General features: G+C 38.0%; 1 protein-coding gene across 4 annotated transcripts in view; it reads right to left on the minus strand.

The window, feature by feature from the left end:
- Positions 1-21,956, minus strand: part of macrod2 (mono-ADP ribosylhydrolase 2) — a 661,627-nt gene that overhangs the window by 525,883 nt on the left and 113,788 nt on the right. The window lies entirely within an intron of this gene.

Raw genomic sequence — 21,956 nt, forward strand, 5'->3', positions numbered from 1 at the left:
TTTGAGACAATAAGCTTTTAACTCCACAAAATCCTCCTCTTTCCATCCATATTATGACAACTGGTCACTAAAGCAAGATCACAGCTCTAGAACACACCATTAAGTAATTGGTAGATAAGCATCTAGAATAAGACAAAGGATCTTTGAGAAAAATGCCTTGGAGAAGTTGTGGGAACAGTGTTGGATCTTATTGACTCCTGGCATAAATGCGGATCAGACTAAATGCTAAGAACACGAGGTGCCCGAAAGGGATCGTGCATTAAATATGGATGAAGCCTTAGGAACAAATTAAAGTGTACAGTGAGAGGCATCAGCAAACGGGTGACTTCTTAAAAGTGCGCCTTCAAAACGGAACTTGTGTATGCCACGAAATTCCCTTCAATGGCCTCAGACCTGCTGACTGCGGAAGATCAAATCCCACCCTGGATGCCAATTAGAGATGCTCTCATCATCTCTCTATTTGACTCATCATAGCCGAGGGAACTGAATGCTAGCACTGTAAATGCAGCTCTGTATGTAAACACGAAGGCCTAATAAATGAGCCTGCCACTCATAGTGGAGATCCAATTACATTTCAGAGTTGAGCTTTTGATTATGTACTCAATTAATAAGTGGGTGATACATCCTCAACAGTTGCTATCACGGACCGGCTAAAAGTCAGCTTTCCTGCTTGTCTCAACAAGTCGTGGTAGTCTGATCTGTAAAGTGACATTGCAATTAAGGGCGACGAGGTCTGGTGCTTTAGTTGGGCTAAAGGAAAAGTTCACTGAAAATGTCGTTCTAATAAAATATGAGGAAATATATAAGCTAAATAAAGATTTCTACAGGTGGCATTTCTGTCTTTCTGTCTACAACGCTAGAGTTCTATCTGTCTGTAAGGCCAATAAACCAAGCCAAACTTTTTTTTTGCAGTTCAAAGGGGTCCAACAGACAAAACATTTCTTCGAGATATCTCATATTGTATTTTGCTGAAGAATGCAAGTGATGGAACACAATTAGGGTGAGTAAATAATGACAGAATTTTCATTTTTGGGTGAACTATCCTTTTCGAAATAAACAAATACCAGTAAACAATATGATAAAAGTAAGCAAACAACCTGTTGAATAAGCATTTAGAGATCTCTCAAAGACTTGGCTAAGGTATTACAGAAGTTAGAAAGTGTATGGGGGAGGTAAGTGTGATGGGAATGTAAAAGGGCTTGTAAGTGAGATTACAGTCGACACCTCGTCAGCAATATCCTCATGCACACTTCTGATTCTCAGAGGAAACGGCACAAAAGGTGAGTGTGTGCTAATGAGCTAGCATTGTTTCACACGACAGTGGAGGGTATGCGGATACACACTAGGTATCAAGTTCCACTATAAAGATTTAGCAGAACACAGATGTTTCCTAAACAATACATTGTAGTCGTTAAAGAGAATGCAGCGGATATAGAACAAAGCCTTTGCTTTCTTCCTTGAAAGCCAATCAATGACAAACAGAAAGAAGAATGTTGTCAGGTTTGTTAACCATTCAGAATGGAAGAGAGAATGCATTTTTAAATTCCAATTCCAATCCTTAAATGGAATTTAATTTCAACTGAAGCACCAAACAGGATGCAAAACTAGATAAATTAGACCGATATTACGTTGGAGGTCAGCAACAACGAAATTCATGACACACAAAACACACTAAAGCTTAGCTTCATACTCTTCAGTGGTTTTCATATGTTTGACTGACCATGGATTGTAGGTCGTGTTTAAAGACATGGTACAAATTCAGCATCAGAAGTGCTGGAGCCAGTACCGCTGAAAAGCTTTATCGCTCCTGACCGCTGCTGCATAAACATGAGGGAGCTACTAGCCTCAGAGAGGTGTAAAATTTGGCAGACACTTTGCATTCTAATAAAGGATGCAGAAGGGGTGATAAAATCAGTCATCTTCCACGTATAATCCAGGACACTGTGAACCGCGTAAGCACATGCGGTGAAGTTGTTGGTCTTAAACTGATAAAAGGACCTCACAAATGGATGCAGGGTGCGCACATGCACACAAGTGCTGGTAAACTCAAAGGGTTTGTGTCAACAGCTCCACTAATGCAAAATCTAAACACATTTCAGGAGAACCGTGGAAAGTCGGCTGATATGAGTGATGATGTCCGTCAGTCAAGACGTGGAATTGGTTTAAGCTGAGAAGGTGAAGTTGTGACTGAACATTAAAAACGTGATTACTGCTGAGCATTGAGAGAGAACCCTCTTAAATCTAAAATATGGCATAAGAAAAAACAGGCAGGACGTCACCCTCGGGGCAGATGTCATTTTAAGAGAGCGGCAGCTCAACAATCAGCTGAGTGCGCAGAGAGGGGCTGTTGTTTCCAGGCGCATTGAAATTCAATCGTCTGAGCTGATTCGATGGCTTTGAAAGGAATTACCTGTGCAGAACTGGAGCTGAAGGCAGCTGGAGAAAGCCGTTCTCCCTCTCTACCCTTCAATCAAGCAGCGTTTTCTCCCTCCACCGCTGTTTGTTTTTGCCGCACTTTCCCTAAATTAGTAATTACAGTCACACAAACCAATCTTGCCATTGCGGCTTGTGAACCCAGAGACACACCTGCTGAAGCTACATAAACAAATAGCTTGTTAAGCACCGCATAACACCCCAAAAAACTAATGAGAAACATGGTGTACAACGACAGTTAAGAGCGTAAAAATAAAAGTCTCAACTGGCGGTTCACATGAACAGCATCTCAGGCCAGGAAAAAAAACAAACACCACATGATTTAGTAACCAATTTGATGTACAAGAAATACTTATTGATGACAAAAGCAGAGGTACAATGCAAATAATATAATAGGCTATGTTATACTATACTATACTATACTATACTATACTATACTATACTATACTATACTATACTATACTATACTATACTATACTATACTATACTATACTATAAAATAAAATATAATGTATATAGCCTAATAGATTAATATAAACACTATTGAAGAGAAAAAGGTCAAATTAATATTTTAAACTTGAATTTAATTGAATCTCAGTTTTATTTTAGTTTTGACTAACGGTCACATGACTTTTTCATAATGTGTTTTAATCATTTTATGTCAGTCAACTTTATTGATATAATTTTATTGAAAACAATCTTGGGGTTGATTCTAAATGGCTGTTAATGTTTTATTATCATTCATCAGCTGGAAAAAAAATCGTTACAAACATGATTCCAACAATATTGATCATCTGTGTTGTTATTGTCATAGCTGTTGTGTGGACTTCACTATTCTCATAAAATTAGAATGATTGTTAAAACGTTTTATTTAGTTATCGTTCTTGGTGTGAACAGCTCTTTAGGCTACAAATTAAATGAAATTAAATACCTTTCATTCTGTGAAGTATTTCATTTATTGTATTATCAAAAAACACATTACCACGGGACTATTGAAATATAAACTATTATCTTCATGAATTTCCTGAAAAATGAACTATATAGAGATACTGTTATAAAGTTGTGGTCATATCACCCATCCCAAGCAGTTGTGCAGAACACTAATATTCAAACTTCTAATCATCTTCCTCAGAACTTTGCAGCTCTTTCCTTGGCAGAAATCATAGAAACTCGTTTGAGAATCAAAACGAATCTCAAATGAATCATCCTCTGGGTTAATGGCTTCATTCAAAAGGTGATTTATGATTTAGGACATAAAAGAAGGAAAGCGAGGAGGGAACTGCTCCAAAAATCCCTCCAAAAAAGCCACAGCAGGATTACTAGACCACCATCTTTGTCCTTTTTGTTTGTTAGGTTTTGTTTTGTTGTCAGAGGCCTTTACAGCAGGAGACCAAGAAAGAGCACCATGAGGCCGTGGCTAACTGCTGTGTCTGGCTACAGTCTTACACAACAAGCAGATGGACTCCCAAACCCAAAGTCAAATGACGTAGCGATGTTATCCAACGCACCACGTACCATGTGATACCATGCTAGATGTGTTAGCATTGTAGCACAATATTCACAGAGAGCCAAACTTTCAAAAGATGTCTTCGTAAATCAGAATTATGTGTGAGCAGCCTGAACTTTTGTTCGTAAATCTAAGCACACCATAGGGAGGTGCACATGAAAATGTGCTTGGCACCATTATAACTCTGTAAACCATGACGCTTTGATCTCTCATATGACTGCGACACGTACATGACACAAACACAAACTGCCTCTACTTTGGGTTCACACTAAAGTTCTCCAGGGAAACCCTGGGTGAATAAAGGGACACGGTCGTTTACTAAACACAGAGGCTAAAGGCTCTACTCGCAGACAGGAAGTGTCATGAGTGAGAGTGGCTACAACACAATGTCCACATTAGTAGAGTGGATTTTGTTGGAAAGAAGGGTACATATTTTATGGAAGCAAAAAATAAATAATAATAATAATTGATGATGATAATTGCTTTTTTAACAGTTGTAACTTTATATCTCACAGTGTCACATTATATATTTTATAAAGTGAACACGTCATTTTTAAACTGTCAAAATTACCTTTCTATTTTTTTCCTAACTCTGAGGCAGACTTTAGTATGTTCAATCAAACACACACAGACAAACAACTAAACAGCCACGCACATTCATACAGCAATAAAAGCTAACAAAATCTTATTGGTCCAAAACCCTGCTCAAAGTATGTTCAAAGGTTTTTCTTGACAAAACTTTTTATATGTGTTTGAAAGAAGTTACTTTTAAATACAGTAATAAACATTCTGAAATATGACAATTTAAAATAGCTGTTTTTATATGATAAAATCTAATTTATTCCTGTGATTCCAAAGCTGAATTTTCAGCATCATTACTCAGTCTTCATAGTCACATGATTCTCCAGAAATTCTAAAATTCTAATTAGAAATATTTCTTATTTTTTATAAAAGGTGAACAACCCTGATACGCACACACACATAATGACAATGGGTTTCCTCCTACACATATAAGCAGTTGTATACGTTGTCATACACACACACACACACACACACACACACCAGCAAAACTGACATGTTCTGACAGGGCATTTCAGGGTCAGGTAAAAGACAGTGAGTAGGTAAGGATTAGGTGGACCACCCTGAATATTTGTACACTTTACTTTAAGCCCCATTACTGCAGTTTTGATGCTGTACTTCATGCGAGCGGTAACCTATCAACCTAACATATCAAGTCCCGCTAGACGCAAAATCCCCAAGCCGTACCCTAAAGACAAGAAGTCAAAAGAAAGGGAGAGAATTTTTCATGAGGCTTTCATGTGGCTTGTCACCATATGAGGGAAAGTAAGGGATTTCTCTCCCAGAATTCCCCCTGGCCTTATCACAATCACAAAACCTTCCTTACATACTGTACTGCAGAACTTTTTTATTATGACAGTTCGCCGAAAGCGCATTTCAAACTCCACAGGAACAAACGTTCGCGCTTTCACACGCGACTCCGACACAATTTCAAACGGCTCGGGGAAATTGCTAGCAGGCTCTTTTGAGATAATGTGGTCAAGAAGGATCGAGTGAGCGCTTGAAGGACTGAAAGCGGCTCCAACTCTCAGGGGGGCATGCTGGGATTGTGCTAATTCCCAGACGAGCCTCTCCCACCCACATTGAGGTGAGGAGAGAATATTCATTAGTGAAGATAGCGCACTCCAATTAAGAGAGGTGGAAAGCACACGCACACACACACACACAACTTTTGCAGGTGTACTGCACCTGGTCTCGTACGGGGGAAAAAATCAGTCTTCCAAGATTCAGCGGTGTTTTAGCGGATTAAATTCTCGCCTACTATGACACGTCACTTTTGTTTTCTCATATACCACTCCTCCGCCACCCTCTTTTCTCGAGAGTGACACTACAGGTGTGAAATTTCACAACATGGCGTCTCTGGGCAGACATCCACATTGTTAAAAGGAGAGAGAAAAAGTGAGAGGCAGAGACACTACACTCGTGGCGGCTTGACTGGGGTCTGATTAATGGCTCGGAGGGTTGTGATTGGGAGGGCGATGATGAGATGGATATGAATGAATACACAAGCGCAGCTGTTCTGGTTGCCCCTTCCTCGGGCGCTGTGAATCCATAAACCCCATTCTGCTGTCATATCAGTGCCACAACACCTGAAATAAACATTAACTACAAACAACGAGCCACATCTATCCACAACAGCATGGAAAGACTGCGCACGGGGAGGGAGATCAAGACTAAACATTGTTATAGAGTACAGCATGCTCACACTCTAAATGTGAATGACAGCATTATGAGCCGAGGGGCTTAGAGAGTAAGTGCACACACACACAAAGTCTCTTCCGACTGGCTTAATGGGGCCTCACCTGTTGGCATCCTGTGCGAGTGTGTGTTTTAGCAGTTGCTGGCATGTTTAAAAAAAAAAAACTGACGAAAGCCAAGCCAAACACGGTGGGGGAATGTCAACGACCGTCTTGAGTCAACACAACTCGACTACGGTCGTCTCCGTAGTTCGACCCGCATGCCTTCAGGGGTCAAATGCTATGGTAGGGAATGGCAGGCGTACAAACATACACACGCACACTCAATCTGAAGCTAATTCTTAAATCCTGACTTGAATGGTAACAGCAGGTTTAGTGGCGGATCACTCCGTTAGAGGCCTATCAACCCTTTTTGGCAAGTTGAGACCAGCTTGATGTCTAAAGTTGGGCTTAAGTTGATCTCAGTAGACTGAGGGTAGCCCATATCGACTGAGTGTGTTGAGACATTTCCCTCTTAGCCTTGCTAAAGCAGGCATGAGGACTAATCCTGCAGAGGTTAAGTGGAATCCCCTCCACTCTTTCTGTTCCTGTGCACTCCTTTATACGAGTCAAGAACGGAGACTCAGGACTCTAAAACTCTGAATCGTGTTCCACTGCAGTTCACAGCACTAAAAGCAGACTTGCTTGGGCTTGAATAACTCAAATACTTTATGAAAATGTGGTTGAAAAAAAAAAATTGTGAAGAGTATGAATATAAAGGGGTGGTCAAATCCAAAAAATCTGTCATTCATTTACCTTCATGTCGTTCTAAACTTGTATGCATTTTCTTTTTTCTGTGGAGCAAGAAAAAAGATATTTCGAAGAATGTTGGTTACCAAACAGTTTCTTCTCCCATTGACTTTCATTGTAATTTAGTCCATACAATGGAAGTCAATGAACCGAATCGGTTTGGTAACTTACATTCTTCAAAAGTATCATCTTTCATGTGGGTGGGGGGTATATTAAAATATAACTGTTTTACTGTATTTTTGATTAAGTAAATAAAGCTTTTGTGAGCATTAAATAAAATAAGAAACTTTTGAATGGTAGTGTATCTACAAAAACATATCAAAAGTGTAGGAATCATTGCATATAAAGGGTGTCGGGATAATTGCTCACACCATTCACACATGCTTCATGGGAGTGGGTGTTCAATGTGGATGTCTTTCATCCTGATTTGTTTGCCAATCTCTGATTGGTAGATCTTTCTTATTCATAGGGGGCTTAGTTCTTCACATTTGACGGTTAAATGTTTTAAGTTAAAGTTAAAAGTTATGCTAACTGATGGCTTCAACAGAAACATAACATGAGCTCTGACATTAATAATTAATGGTATATTAGTCTTCAAAGGTGTATACAGAATCATTAAAAAAATTAGTTTCTCTATGGGGAAAAATGAATGGGATTTTTACAGCTGCAATTTTACAGGTTGTGCTTATTCACATCTGTATCTCAAATGGTGTGGGACAAATTTTAAATCCTTCACCCTAATGAGCAATAGTAATAGTTACGTTCGCATTAGGGAATAACCGATAATTGAAATGTTAACTTTTTTTGTAAGTTCCTCAAGTCTGATTAACATATCAGTTTGTGGACTTATTCAAAAATGACAAAAGTCTCATTTAACTCAGCTGTGGGTTATATAAGGTGACAGGATGAGAGAAAAGCATTAACATGCAATTGTTTTCAGCACTGTGAGGTTATACCGTGCAATACAATTTAGTTGCTAAAAGCTTCCAAAAAGAGAAAGCTGACATTTTTGCATGGGAGAGATGACCTTTACACAGCTGAGAAAAGCTGTGCGGAGCTTTTGCAGGCCACGACACAAACACACCTTTACCCACCCACACACACAACAAAGCCAGCTGCCAGACATTGGCTTGTAAATGGCCACTGTATGTGCAAAGCTGAAAATTTGCAATCAGCCATCTTAAGCACTGTGAAGGCATCTAGAGGTTGTGATGTCCCAAGACAGACTAACATAGTGGCTCTTTCACATACACATTTCAAAAGTTTGAGAACACACTGAAATATTTGGTACTTATAATATGATTTAAACCTGGAAATAAACCAAACGGGGGGAATGTTTTGACAGAAAACGAATACAAGTTAGTGCTGTCAAAATGAGCGTGTTAATGCATGTGATTTTTTTTTCTTCAGTTTAACGTGTTAGAAATATTTTACGCAATTAACTGAGCATCTGTTTGTTTTTTTCAGTCATCCTTTCGGTCACCATTCGGTGCTACAGTATATGTTCATGCTATCATTTATTCAAGTGTAATTAAACCATTCTAGTGCGATAGGATGCAAAAAATAACTCAAATATTTACTGGTGCATGTCCATGAAATGGCTCTCTGTGAACAAACACCCAAAACACGTGCACAGAATGACGCTTCCGACAGCACGGTAGTTCTCTTTCGCGCTTTAAACGTACAAAAACACACAAAATGATACATAACATTTTGTTGAGTATCCTCGTAAGCAGCACAGTCTTAAATTAGTGAAAAAGTGTTAAATGAACACAAAGAGTTGTCAGATTTGTGTCATGAGCGGAAGGTCTTAAAGTGAAAGCAACCTAATGAACTATATCTGTGATTAGCTAATATTAATCAAAGAACAAAAGACAAAGAGAAAAATCACTCAATGCTCTTGACTGAATAATGTTTGTAGCTTTAATAAGGATGAATCTATATTTAATTTTTAACTTTTATGCAGAGAAAACTGTGAAGTGTTAGATAACTTTATCCATTTTCTTTATATTTGCTACCTGTTAAACCTACCTGAAAATCTTAAAGCACTGTTTACAAAGTAAATGGGTCAAAAACAATGAAAACAATAGCTTTTTGTGCATTTTAGCAAGGCAGGTTAAAAAAAATCTGAACTGTCCCACCTGGAAAAATATATATATATTAAAGGCACAGCCTTTATGTGACATTCATTACACTTAAATGTTGTTAAAGCCCATTAGCCTATTGTTTTAAAGCCTATTAAATGTTAAAATCGATAGCTTTCAATTATACTTGTGTAATTTCAATTATACAATGTTAAATGGCTATAATTAATGGCTAAAATTGAGGGGGAAAAATCCATGTAATAGAGACATCAGTATTGGCATCAGTGATACTGGCCTTCATTCATAGTGCCTAGTAAAAAGATCCCATCATTACAACAGTATTACTACATAAAAAAAAAAGATAGTAAAAACTATAAATGTTAGGCACGATTAATCACGATTAATTACAGAAAGATGTGTGATTAATCACAGAAAAGGGTGTGATTCATTTGTTAAAAAAATGTCATCGTTTGACAGCACTAATAACAATATTTACGTTTCTGCATTATTTCTAGGCCAATAAAAAAAATCTCAAAATCCCTTTGGATATTCTTGATTCACTTTATAATTAATATAAAATAATTACTATACTAAAATTAAAATAAGAATATAATTTAACATACATAACATAACATAACATAACATAACATAACATAACATAACATAACATAACATAACATAACATAACATAACATAACATAACATAACATAACATAACATAACATAACATAACATAACATAACATAACATAACATAACATAACATAACATAACATAACATAACATAACATAACATAACATAACATAACATAACATAACATAACATAACATTAAAGGGGCTATATGCGTTTTTCTGAAATTTAAACTCGCGACTGACACTTGTGGCCAAAAAACAGAACTGCTCTCATTTTCTGCTCGCTCTCGCAGCGGTGGTGACGTCACATCCGCAGACAGCGCGGGAAAAGACGACCCGCCAGAAAATAGGAAAAATAGGAGACAGGCTTATAGGTGCACCCACTGTGAGCGGACAAGGTGTCAGTATGCTCATCAGGAGATGTTTGAGTCATAAATGGTAAAATAAAAAGGCTATTGTTACGTTTATTTTGGGGAAAAAGTTGCATATAGCCCCTTTAACATAACATAACATAACATAACATAACATAACATAACATAACATAACATAACATAACATAACATAACATAACATAACATAACATAACATAACATAACATAACATAACATAACATAACATAACATAACATAACATAACATAACATAACATAACATAACATAACATAACATAACATAACATAACATAACATAACATAACTAACATAACATAATAATATAATATAATATATTTTTCACTATAGTGGTTCCAGAATTTTGGACAACAACCTTACGAGCTGCACTAATAAAAAGGGAATGTAGATACTATTGCTTGCTGTTATTACAGTTCAAAAGTACAGCGCCTGGCAGATTTAATGCCTTTAATTCAGTTACGGTGCACATAATAGAAGAATACACTTCTCTGTACACCCCAGCCATTATTTTTATGCAGGCACCATGATGAAGCTGTACGATTTAACACATCTAGTTTTAACACATCAAGGCTCTGTTAAGACTTTGTTTGACTATACGCAGTTTTTGGGCTGTTGTATTTGATGTTTCGCAGTGATGTAATGAAGAACCATTTTTGGTTCCCCAAAGAACCTTTCAGTGAACAGTTCTTAAATAATTAAGAATAATTATCATAACAGTTCTTAATAATCTAAAGAGACCTTTTTCTATTATAAAGAACCTTGTGGAATGGAAAGGTAGCATGCCAATGCATGGATGATAATGGTTCTTTATGGAACCATCAAGTCCAATAAAGAACCTTTATTAGACTAGAGTTTTAGTCTCATAAGGGGCTTTCGCACAGGGTATTTATTGGAACTAGCCACCAGCATGGTTCCCAGAGAACTAAATGTTCCCCCTAGGGCAATTTTCCTGGTTGCATTAGCACCGCCAGTAGGAAATCTGAAGTGACATAAGACGTGCTTGCTGTGACTTTTATTTTGACGCTGCTGATAATGCCAGAGCCTGAGTACACAGCGCTCTTCATTAGTTTACGTTCTGTTTACCAGTCCTGTTTAATACATTATTAGATAGAACCGTTATACAAAGAAAGTAAACAGTAGTGTTGTCAAAAATATCGATATTTTGATATGTATCAATACTGAAATATCTGAAACGATACCGATACTCCTTTCTACAGTATCGATACACCGATCCCAGCTGCGCTTTCTTGCTCTCCTCTTCTCTCCGACCGACAGCGAGTTGACACGCAACTGCCTCCTCTCATTCACTCCGGTTAAATAGTGCTGGTGTGACGGTCTGAATTTCACATGGGATTGCAGTTGCACATAATTCTACTCATTCCTGCAGATTTCACGCTCACATCTGAAGCTCACACGCATACCTTAATAAAGCCGCCTCTGACATTTAAGTGCAAAAATGAGCTACTTTTCCCAGCTAAGTAATGGTCAAATACACTCAAAAATAATGTCACAATGCCCATCTTGGTGAGTATTAACGTAAACTCAGTTGTAAACAGTTCAGGAAGAATGTGTAAAAGGGAACAGTATTTTTGATCCATGCATGCGTCAGGTCTTAAAGGGACAGCAGCCAAATAAACGTGTCACTCTCTATGTTGTTAATGTTCTTCAAACTACAAAAAGACAAACAATCGCTTACTGCTCTTGAATGATTAACTTGTGTAACTTTAATCGTCTAATCGTTTAATCGTTTAATTAAATTCATCTGTATTTAATTGTTTACAATGAAGATTAAAATGTAAAATTGTATTCAGTTTCTTACCTGAATACTGTTAGACCTACCTGAAAAAAATAAAGCAGTCCATTTCATTTGTATCTTTATTCTATTGTATGTAGTTGTGCTTTTGTTAGTAATTTGTTTATTTGTTCTTATTTTATTACTGTTTACTTTTTAAATTCAATTTACCATTTGAAATCAAGCGTCCTTGTGCTGTGTGTAAGCTATTGCAACAAAATTACCCCATTGTAAAAAATACATTGAGTTAGCAAATATTTGTGAGATAATTGCAATGGTAATTGATCAAGGTTTACACATGAAAAAAAAGCTTAAAAGCTTTATCATATAAAGTGATATCTTCAGAAGAAATGTTTGATTGCCTAGACTTGACAAAAGATGGGCAAAAAAATAAATAATATAAAAAATATCTATTTGACAGAATATTCAGCGTTTTTCCCCCATGGTATCGAAAATGGTATTGAATATCAATACTTTTCCAGGTATCGCATCGAAGTTAGAATTTCCAGTATCGTGACAACACTAGTAAACAGTATATGAAAAAGTATTAGCGTTTGCCATTTGGTTGATGCCCAATGTTAGCCTAGAAATCTAGACGCACCCTAGCAGCAGCAAATATAATTTGCTGCCAGGGCGTCTAGCAACTCTCCGTTGGCTTACAAGCTGGAAAAAACAAACTCTAGTCAGGCCAATCACATTGTGTATAGAGTCGGTGGGCGGGCTTAACATAATGACGGCAGAGTTGCCGCGGTTCCGCGTGCTACTTGTAAACGAAGAAGCTGGTGAACAGCGTTCTTTCAAATCGGCTTTGGCCATGACTCTGGAAGACTTGGAGTTAAGCTTTTCTTTGAGAAAAGAACAACGAACGGCACTGAAGTCATTCTTAAAAAAAGGAAGATGTGTTCAGAGTTTTGCCGACCGGACACGGCGAAAGTTTAATCTATCAACTAGCTCTGCTTCACCTTCTTCATTGCTCTGGTTGGTTGTAGCGCTATCCTATTGCGTGCAGAGGGAATTTGAAAGACAACCGTTTATCCCGCCCCACGGATTGAGCCCTGCCAATGGTGTGTTCCCAGACCCAACATCTTGATGTGGGTCTGGCTTGTCAGGCTAGCCCATTGTCACTAGTTGAGCAAATACAATGTTTCGATTGGCCCCCTCAAAGTCAGGTCGGATTTTCTCCCTAGTGTAAAGGTTGAGAGGTCCATCTATCACTATTTTCCATGTTCGTAAAGTTAGTTTGTGGAGCAAGTATATAGGCTATAAACTTTTTAAATAGCGGGTGCTGGTGGTTTGTATGTGTTCGGCCAATCAGCGTACACTTACGTCACTGGTCATTCCTATTGTGCTGGGTTAGAACCTACTCTGAGTAGCTAATTTAGTTTCCCCAAAAGGCATTCCTAGAACTAAAATCGTTCCCAGTTCCTGCAGTGCGAACACGCCAAAAAGCGGGTACTTCTGCCATTAGTTCTAGGAACTATGAAAAGGTTCCTCCAGTGAAGCCCCTATAGTCACACACACACACACACACACACACACACACACACACACACACACACACACAGAGACCAGGTTGTGGCCGCAGGGGATGGTGGGGGCCCAGACAGCACTGAGTCAGCAACAGAAAGGAAACGATCAGAGCCCTAGAGGAGAATACATCAACACTGCAGAGGCGCCTCCATCCTCCTCTCCTCCCATCAACACCAGCACCACCACCATCCGTCTTTCCTCTTCACCTCAAAGGGGCTCTGCATGCCTGCTCATCCATCTCTCACTGACCAGGTTTCTGCAGCACGAGCTCAGCACTGTGGGTCTGATGCAAATGGGTCCTTTTTAGCCGAGGCTAAGACATGTAAAACAGCGTGAGGAATATGTAAAAACAACAGACTGACAGAACCAGACATTGTTCCTGCAAAGACTGGTGGGCGCCACACATTGTCACTCACTCTCACACACACACACACAGACACAGGCCGACATCCTCGCACAAAGACGAGTGATTTCACTTCCTTCATCACAGCTGATCTCAGCAGGATAGTAATTCACATACTGTAGGAGAGAGGCTGAAATGTCATCCTCACATTATTAGACTGACCTTCAATTTGAAGGCAAAGCTAGCGGGAGTTTCTGCTTTACAGTGCATGTTGAAGGTAAAAAAAAAAAAAAATTCTTGTTCAAGTTTGAAAATCGTTCAATAAAAAGAAAAAGCTCTTTAATGTGGCTATTTGTGAGACTATTTCAGACTAGAACATGAACATGATGGACACAGGGGACAAGATATGATGTCACACTCTAGGGTTTCTACTTGTAATAAAAAAAACTAATAATGAAATAACTTTAGGATTAATTCGATCAAAAATACAGTAAAAACAGTGAAGTCACTCTAATACTGATTTGGTGCTCAAGAAACATTTATTATTAACGTTGTTAAAAACAGTTGCGCTGCTTAATATTTTGGTGGAAAACAAAAATTGTGAGATTTTTCTTTCAGGATTCTTTAATGAAGAAAAAAAGAAAAAAAACAGCATTTATTTATAATGGAAATATTTTGTAACATTATAAAAATGTCTTTACTGTCACTTTTAATTTAATTTAAAAAAAAATCTCTGCAGCCAAAATTCAACACAAAGCATAGGTCAGACAACCACATATGGTCTCAAAGCAATGATAAACGGCGCAAATAATCGTAATAATGAAACTCCTCACTCAAGGACAAAGAGCAACAGAGAGAAACCTTCTCCGGTTTCTTTAATCCTCAGCTTTCATCGTCCCAAACACCAGCGACAAATTGCCAGTTCACTTTGGGAACAACGGTCGCTAATGGAGGGGGGGGGGGGGGGGGGGTTGGGGCTCAAGTAAGACGTGTACACAAACCGTTCCCCTCATTTACCTGTCATCATTCCATTCCTGTCCGCTCTTGAGCCGTTCTTCACAAAGACATGGGGTACATCTGATACATCGCTCACACCAGCGCTCAAGAATGCTGAGGCACACAGATGCTTCTGAGGTGTTAAGAAAAACACCTCTAAATCTGACAGAAGGACTCAAGTTTCACTATGGGAAGGTTCAAAGCCAAGGTCTTACACACTTGAGTTAGAAGAGAGAGACGCTAGTCTGTAATATCCTACTTCCTTTTCACAAGTACTACAACAAGTGATGGGCGAAGAAGTCAGGGTTATCCTTCAATGACTTTAAGGACGAAAAGTTGTTTGTTAAAAGAGAGTTTGTGGCCTTGACCAGCGAACTGACAAAGAAAATTTTAACTTTATGCAAATTAACAACTTTATGTAAACAGTACAATGGCCTGATGACCTAAATTCACTGTGCTTGAAGCTCAAGAGTTAAATTTCTACGGTTCTGCTGAAGCCACTTAGTATTCAGTCATTCAATGTTCATTACCAATAATGATTTTCCTCCATTACAAACACTGCTAAATTATTTAAAAGGGGAGGGAGGCGACTGGAACTGAACGCAAACATGTAGCCCCCCCGTAGATGCAACATAAGTCAATGGGAGGTGATTGTAAAAGCACATAGCTCACATAGCATTGTTTGAGCTTCGTTTGGAGAACATGAAAACACAATGGGCTCATTCTTGTCTTACTCCGGCACACTGATTCACAGCAGATGTGAATTCTTTAAAGTGCTGTAAAGTTCTTAGTATATGTTACTCATAATAGCAGCAAGTTTTTAAAGAAAAAATGTATTTGCAACACTGATTAAAAATTGATTCAAATAAAAACTATTTACATTCTTCTTGCTCCATAAAAGTGAACGCCAAAGGAACAAAAGGCATGAACTGTTATAGCAGTCCCTCCAGTTTTCCGCGATCGCTGAATACAACGCAAAATCAACAAAATTTAGCTTTTTTATTATTATTATTATTATTTTAATGATCAATAGAAATTATATTATCTAATTGACTAATTTATTTAAAGCTTTAATGCATTGTTTTCATGAGCTTACAGATGTCGTGCTTGCACAGTATGGTCTGTGTGAAAGCGAAAGCGAGTCTCACGCCAAGGACCCGGCGAAGTTTTTACTGAAAATGGATGAATGACCAAACAAAAGTATGATATGCCGGATAGCACTAAAAAAAAAAGAGTTAATAAAAGTGCTGTATACCACAAACTCAATTCGCTACTGACACATGGACCAATGTCAGACTGGCTGCGGATTCTGTGCATGCGTTTGCCGCCTATCAGCGCTCACGTAGGCCTAAGTATATCGAAATGGGTTCTATTTATAGGCTCATTGCCCTTTGTACGAACAAATACACACATAATTATGCCTAAATGTCCATCTTGGCGGTTATGTCTTGAGTGAACAAGTTTGGAACGTGTCTGTCAGTTTTGAATCTGTGCATTACTGTAGGTCTTAAAGTGAAAGCAACCTAATGTAGCCCATACTCGCTCCTGTCTGTGTCATTAATGTTAATCTAACAACAACAGGGGGAAAACAAACAGTAGCCTATTCAAACTTAAAGCACTGTTTGTAGGCTATCTGTATCTTTATGTTGTACTATTTACTGGTTATATTGTCATTAGTTTATTAGACTGTTTACTTGATTAATTAAATCAAATTTCTGGAAATTACCACCACAAAATCAGTCTTTTTGATCACAAAAATCACAAAAAAAAAATCACGAAATCCTGGAGGGACTGTTATAGCACCTAGTATACTAAATAATAAACTTCAACAGCTTTAATCATTGTGTAACTCTTTTTGTGCACTCAAATAAAACTTCCTGAAATCTAACAAAATCAGCGTAAGTAGACAGGTCTGTAATGAGTAAGAATGTTGCTTTATCAAGCTTATCTACAATTTGTTCTACTGTTTGTGTCAGCAAACCTTTAATGTCATTAAGCATTGCTTCCTCTCTGAGGAGCGAAACTAACAAAAACCGGATGAATGGGATGGATGGATGGATGATACTGGTATCAAGGGGCGGGGGCTTTTAAATCAATCAATTTGAAAGCTAAAGTAAAATGCGAACCTCATAACATTCATAACAGTGCGGAGCAACTTCCTATGGAAGTTAAGCTTCCATAGAAATGAACTGAAAATGCTCGCTCTGCTCTGCTCGCTCCGCGACAGTAGGCACGCATCGTTAAGAATGCCCATGTGGGCGTGCACATTTTACTTTCGCTTTCAGATTAGTGCCAATTCGGGGGCGGATTGCTTGAATGGTAGGTTCATTAGCCTATTATTCCTACAACAAAACAGTACAATGACTCGCTTTAATGGGCACTTTTACATTTTGCTCAAATCGCAGAATCCTTCCAGTGCACTGAAATGTGCGCTCCCTAAAAAGTCCCACAATGCACTGCAAAACCCAGGGTGCATCGATGCTCACTATGCTCCCTTAATAGAAGTTCTGAAGCTTTTTTTTTTAAATAGAAACCATTATTTTATTATATTTCAGCATAAACATACATCGTTAGACAGGACATGAACACAATCTAGCTATCATTTATAATTTATTTAAGGCTGAAATGTTGCACATATATGTAACAAGCAAAGTATTTATCATAATGTACTTTAAATAACACTACAAGTAATGTCAAAAAGATATCAGCTCTGCTGCTGTACAATGAGGACGTTATCAAGTCGCTGGAAATGGAGTCATCAGTGTCCCAATGTGTAGTGAGTCAGCGTCCTTTACTGTACTTACCAGTGCCCGAATTCGTGTACACGATATACTGATTCACAAGCTTGGGAGCTAGGGAACTGATTGAGACGCACCCATTATTTTCACGTCCAGTGCCACATTGTTTAAATAGCAAATGCACTCGTTCCCATCTGTTCGCCCATGGGTGTGCTGGTCTGAAAACGAGGTGTGTTCAGGCAGATTGTTGGCACGTTGCTATTTTGAGGCAACTGAAAACGATTGTGCCATTAACCAACTGTGGTGGGAGCGGTGCCGCGGTGGGCAAGTGATGTAACTTTCAACACAGACTATCGCAGCAAGCCTATAGATTAGTTGTGGAGATTAGGGCTGCAATAACTAACTGATAAATATTAATTGAAGAAAAAAATTGTTGTTTGCTGCAGGCCTATTGTAAACTTTTTGAAAACGAGTGTGTTTCAAACAAAAGAGAAAGTCCTCAAGAGACTTTCAATTGCACAGTTAAAATCCTACTGTGAAGACGGGGAGGCTTCTATATTTGAAAAGGAGTGAGAAGATTGTTATTTGGCTAATTACAGATTTAGGGCTGAAACAGTAAACCGTTGAAGAGGAAGAGAGCGAGGTGCTTGAGTAAGCAACATTAGAGTGCCGGAGTCGTGAGACTGTGGATTCATTGTGTGCTGATGGCATCTTTTATCTCTTGCAATACTGATAGGCCTAACGGAGTAGTTTGGGCTGAGAGGGGTTAAAGGGGTGGGCTATATAATCTGATCAGAGACCATTGTTTTGAGGCTCCTTTACCACTGGGGGGTCCAGAGGTTTCCACACAGTTGACAAGTCAACCCAAACCCACCCCCCATCCCTGCGGCCAACACAAGAAGGTCCTTGAAAAAACAAGCGACAGACACAAAGGGGAAAGCGGAGAAGACAGCCCAGAGGGCGATTTGTGAGGATTTGCTCATTCCTCACAAATACACAAGAGTGCTGACCGCTGACTCAGACCTTTGGTTCGGGTTTGAACAGCAGGAAGTCAGCTTGGTGAGACTGTTGTTGCTGTTTAGGAGATTCCTAGTCTCCAGGGACCAAGGAAGTTAATGCTAAACATCTGGGATCTGCATTTAAAAAAAGAAAGGGTAAGGGGTTAGGAGGAGACAGTATTGACTTGTCATGTAAGGCAAAGTCCCATCTCAGAATGGGGCTGGTCATACGGTACAGGAAAGGGCAGGAAATAATTCATCTCCACTCTATCATGCTGCCATGAGCATGAACACTTATACATAAAGACCCCATCCTCCAATTCACATTCTGCCATACTGCGGAGGTCTCTGTGGAAGTGGCAGGGAGGATGAGAAGTCAGCAGCACAGAGATCACTGCTAATTGCCTGTGGTGAATGATTATGGAAATGAACCAGAAGTTTATATAGGAAGAATAAGACGCTAAGCAGATATTTGGCACAAGTTTTTCCAAGTTGCCTTTAACTGGGCATGAGTTCAAACAATTAGAAAGCCCTGCAACTATGTATTCTAGATTGTGTGCGTGTGTGTGCGTGTGTGTGTGGCAATACTTTGCTAAATTTGTTTTCAAATAAATAAATCATAAACTGCTATGAAAGAATAACCACAAAAGTTATCTTACTCTATCTTAATCTAAAAGAAAGGTCAGTTTTGCATTGACACTTACATTGGTTGTACATCTTGTACATCAGTTTTTATGCCTTGCAAATGTAAACATTTGGAATTGATGTATTGATAAATGTATTGCATTTGTTTGTGCTATCACTTGTAATTTGTTTATTTTTCTTCTTATTCTTCTCATTCTTATTGTATTAATGACTTGAAATGTTTGAACTTTATATTTGTTAGGCTAACAGTTTTTGCTGTGGTATAAAAATTATAATCGAGAATTGTCAGGTGTTGGTATCATAGCCTTATTTATTAAAATATTTTATTAAAGTTACAAAGTTAAAATACAAAGTGTCAAAAACAATGAAAACAATAACTTTTTTGTAGAAAAAAATCCTTAGTGTTGAGACCTGCTATATTAAGGGAACATTTAAATGTGACATTAATTAAAATTTTAAGTTGTTGTATATTTTAAAGCCAATTAAAATGTTAAAAATTGTGCCTTTCAAATATACTATAATGTTAAATGGCTATCATTATTTTTATTCTTTAAAATAAAAACAATTTTATGAAACATTCCTTCGTTCTATGGTTGGGGTTTGGGTTTGTCTGCAGTAATGATAATTAGCTCATTTAAAATGACTGAAGTCTATGGTATGTCCCCAATCTAGCTAGGTAAACATGAGAATGTGTGTAAGTGGAGTCAGTGGAGACACTAAAAAAATATTCCACAAATCTCCTGGAGCTGGACAGCACAGCGCTGAGCTCAGGATTGTTTGTTTGAGAATGGGCCAGGGGGATGAAATATACACTCGAGGTGTAAAGATCAGAATGACAAACCCTTCAACAAGTCTTTGAAAAGAGTGACTTTAGGTATGGCTTTGATTTTGACACACTCTTGCTGTAAATTCCATTCAAGTGAAGAGCGGCATATAAGAAACACGCGTCAGTGAATAAAAGCCCGATTTAATGCAACTTATTTGCTTGTCACGGAAAGAATGTACCGTGAAAATCCCTGAAAACAGAGGTCAGACATTCTTCAAGCATAAAGCCTGAACTAAAAAACTTCTCTTGTTTGCACTTAACCACATCAAGTGCTTTAATAAACTTAGCTATGCTCATCTCCACCCCCCAACTACAACGAACGAGAGCAGGGCAGCAGGAGGAGAAGGGCTTGAGCTCCATCAAAGTCATGTCTGTTGTCAAAACACATTGAGATGGTAGAGATAAAATAAATGGCATCTTTTGGAAAGATGAGGAACACTCATCCTTCCAAACAACAGATGACCCCAGCCATAGACTCCCCCAACTGTATTGAAATAGTGGTAATCGGACCCTCTTGGGGCCCTCAACTGGGGCTCTTTGTACGTTTAAGAGTCAATCAAGGGCCGATGACAGACAAAGCCTAGTCAGATTTAGGAGAAAAAGTGCCGGAAGGGTCGATGCAGAGGCCGGAGTCATGATCCATCCCGAGGCGGGGGGACAGACGGGCCTCTGCCCATGATGACCGGCACTGACCTCTTGTCACCTACGACTGTGCCCTGCTTCTCCACCTCTGACCCTAAAAACAAGACACCTAGACCTGCTGTAAAAGCAGAGGGTAAATAGGACATTATTCAGATGCTTAATCTTCCAATGAATACTTGTAAAGCTATACAACAAGATGTGGTTTATTAATGATATAACAATGTTATATTGGTGGTGGTTGAGGAGATTTACCCCCTTATATATGTAAAGCGCTTTGAGTACACAGAAAAGCGCATATAAAATGTAAAGAATTATTATAATGTATTGTAAAATATATATTAATAATTATATTGTATTAATAATTGAGTGTATATAATCAATAAAATACATTTAAAAAATATGTATTGATATGTTATATTGTTAAAAGTATTATTTTTACATACATTTTTAGTAATTACATTAATAGTGTGACTATATATAACAGTTCTTGGTGAAGGGCAAATGGCTAACCTTCATGTCTGTCCAAAACCTTTGCAGTCAAGTCACACAGTAGTGAAAGCAGGTCAACCATATCTATTCTACCAAAGGCCACCAGCATTTAATCAGTGACAGACCCAAATTCTATCAGTTGATATTCTATCAGTATATCAGTTCCTTTATGAGAAAAACAAATATGTAAAAGATCATCAAACAAGCAGGTAAAGTATGCTGGAAGAGTTCCATGTAGTTAATTAAACAGTGTTAATAATTTGAACAATAAAAAAAGGTCAGAATAGTAGAGGAATATATTCACTTTTCAAATGAAAAAAAAAACTGCATGATGGAGATATTAGAGCAAAAAATTATTTTGTTATCTCACTATAAATGTAATTGCAAACCTGTATGCCTTTCTTTCTTCTGTGAAACAGATTTTTTAAAAGAATTTACTGGCCACCCTTTTCATTATAATGGCAACTGAATGACAGAAATGCCCCATGGTGTTATGTTGCTTTTTTTATTTTATTTTGTAGGTTGACAAGCCCAATCCTCATTCACTTCCACTATATGAAAAAGAGTGGCCTAAAAATTCCCTTAAAAAAAGTTTACTTTGATGAGGGTTAGCAAATAATGACTTGGATTAACTTTATCCTTAAAGGGATGGTTCCCAAAAAAATTTAGCTGTCTATGGAGGAACAGAAAGCTCTCAGATTTCATCAAAAAGATCTTCATTTGTGTTCTGAAGATGAACGAAAGTCTTTATGTATTATTATTACTATTAAATGCCAGTCACATTACACACAGTAAACATGAGCACAACAATAAAGTCTAATGTGTT

Source organism: Gobio gobio (assembly GCF_949357685.1).
Source record: "Gobio gobio genome assembly, chromosome: 18".
NCBI classification, from domain to species: domain Eukaryota; kingdom Metazoa; phylum Chordata; class Actinopteri; order Cypriniformes; family Gobionidae; genus Gobio; species Gobio gobio.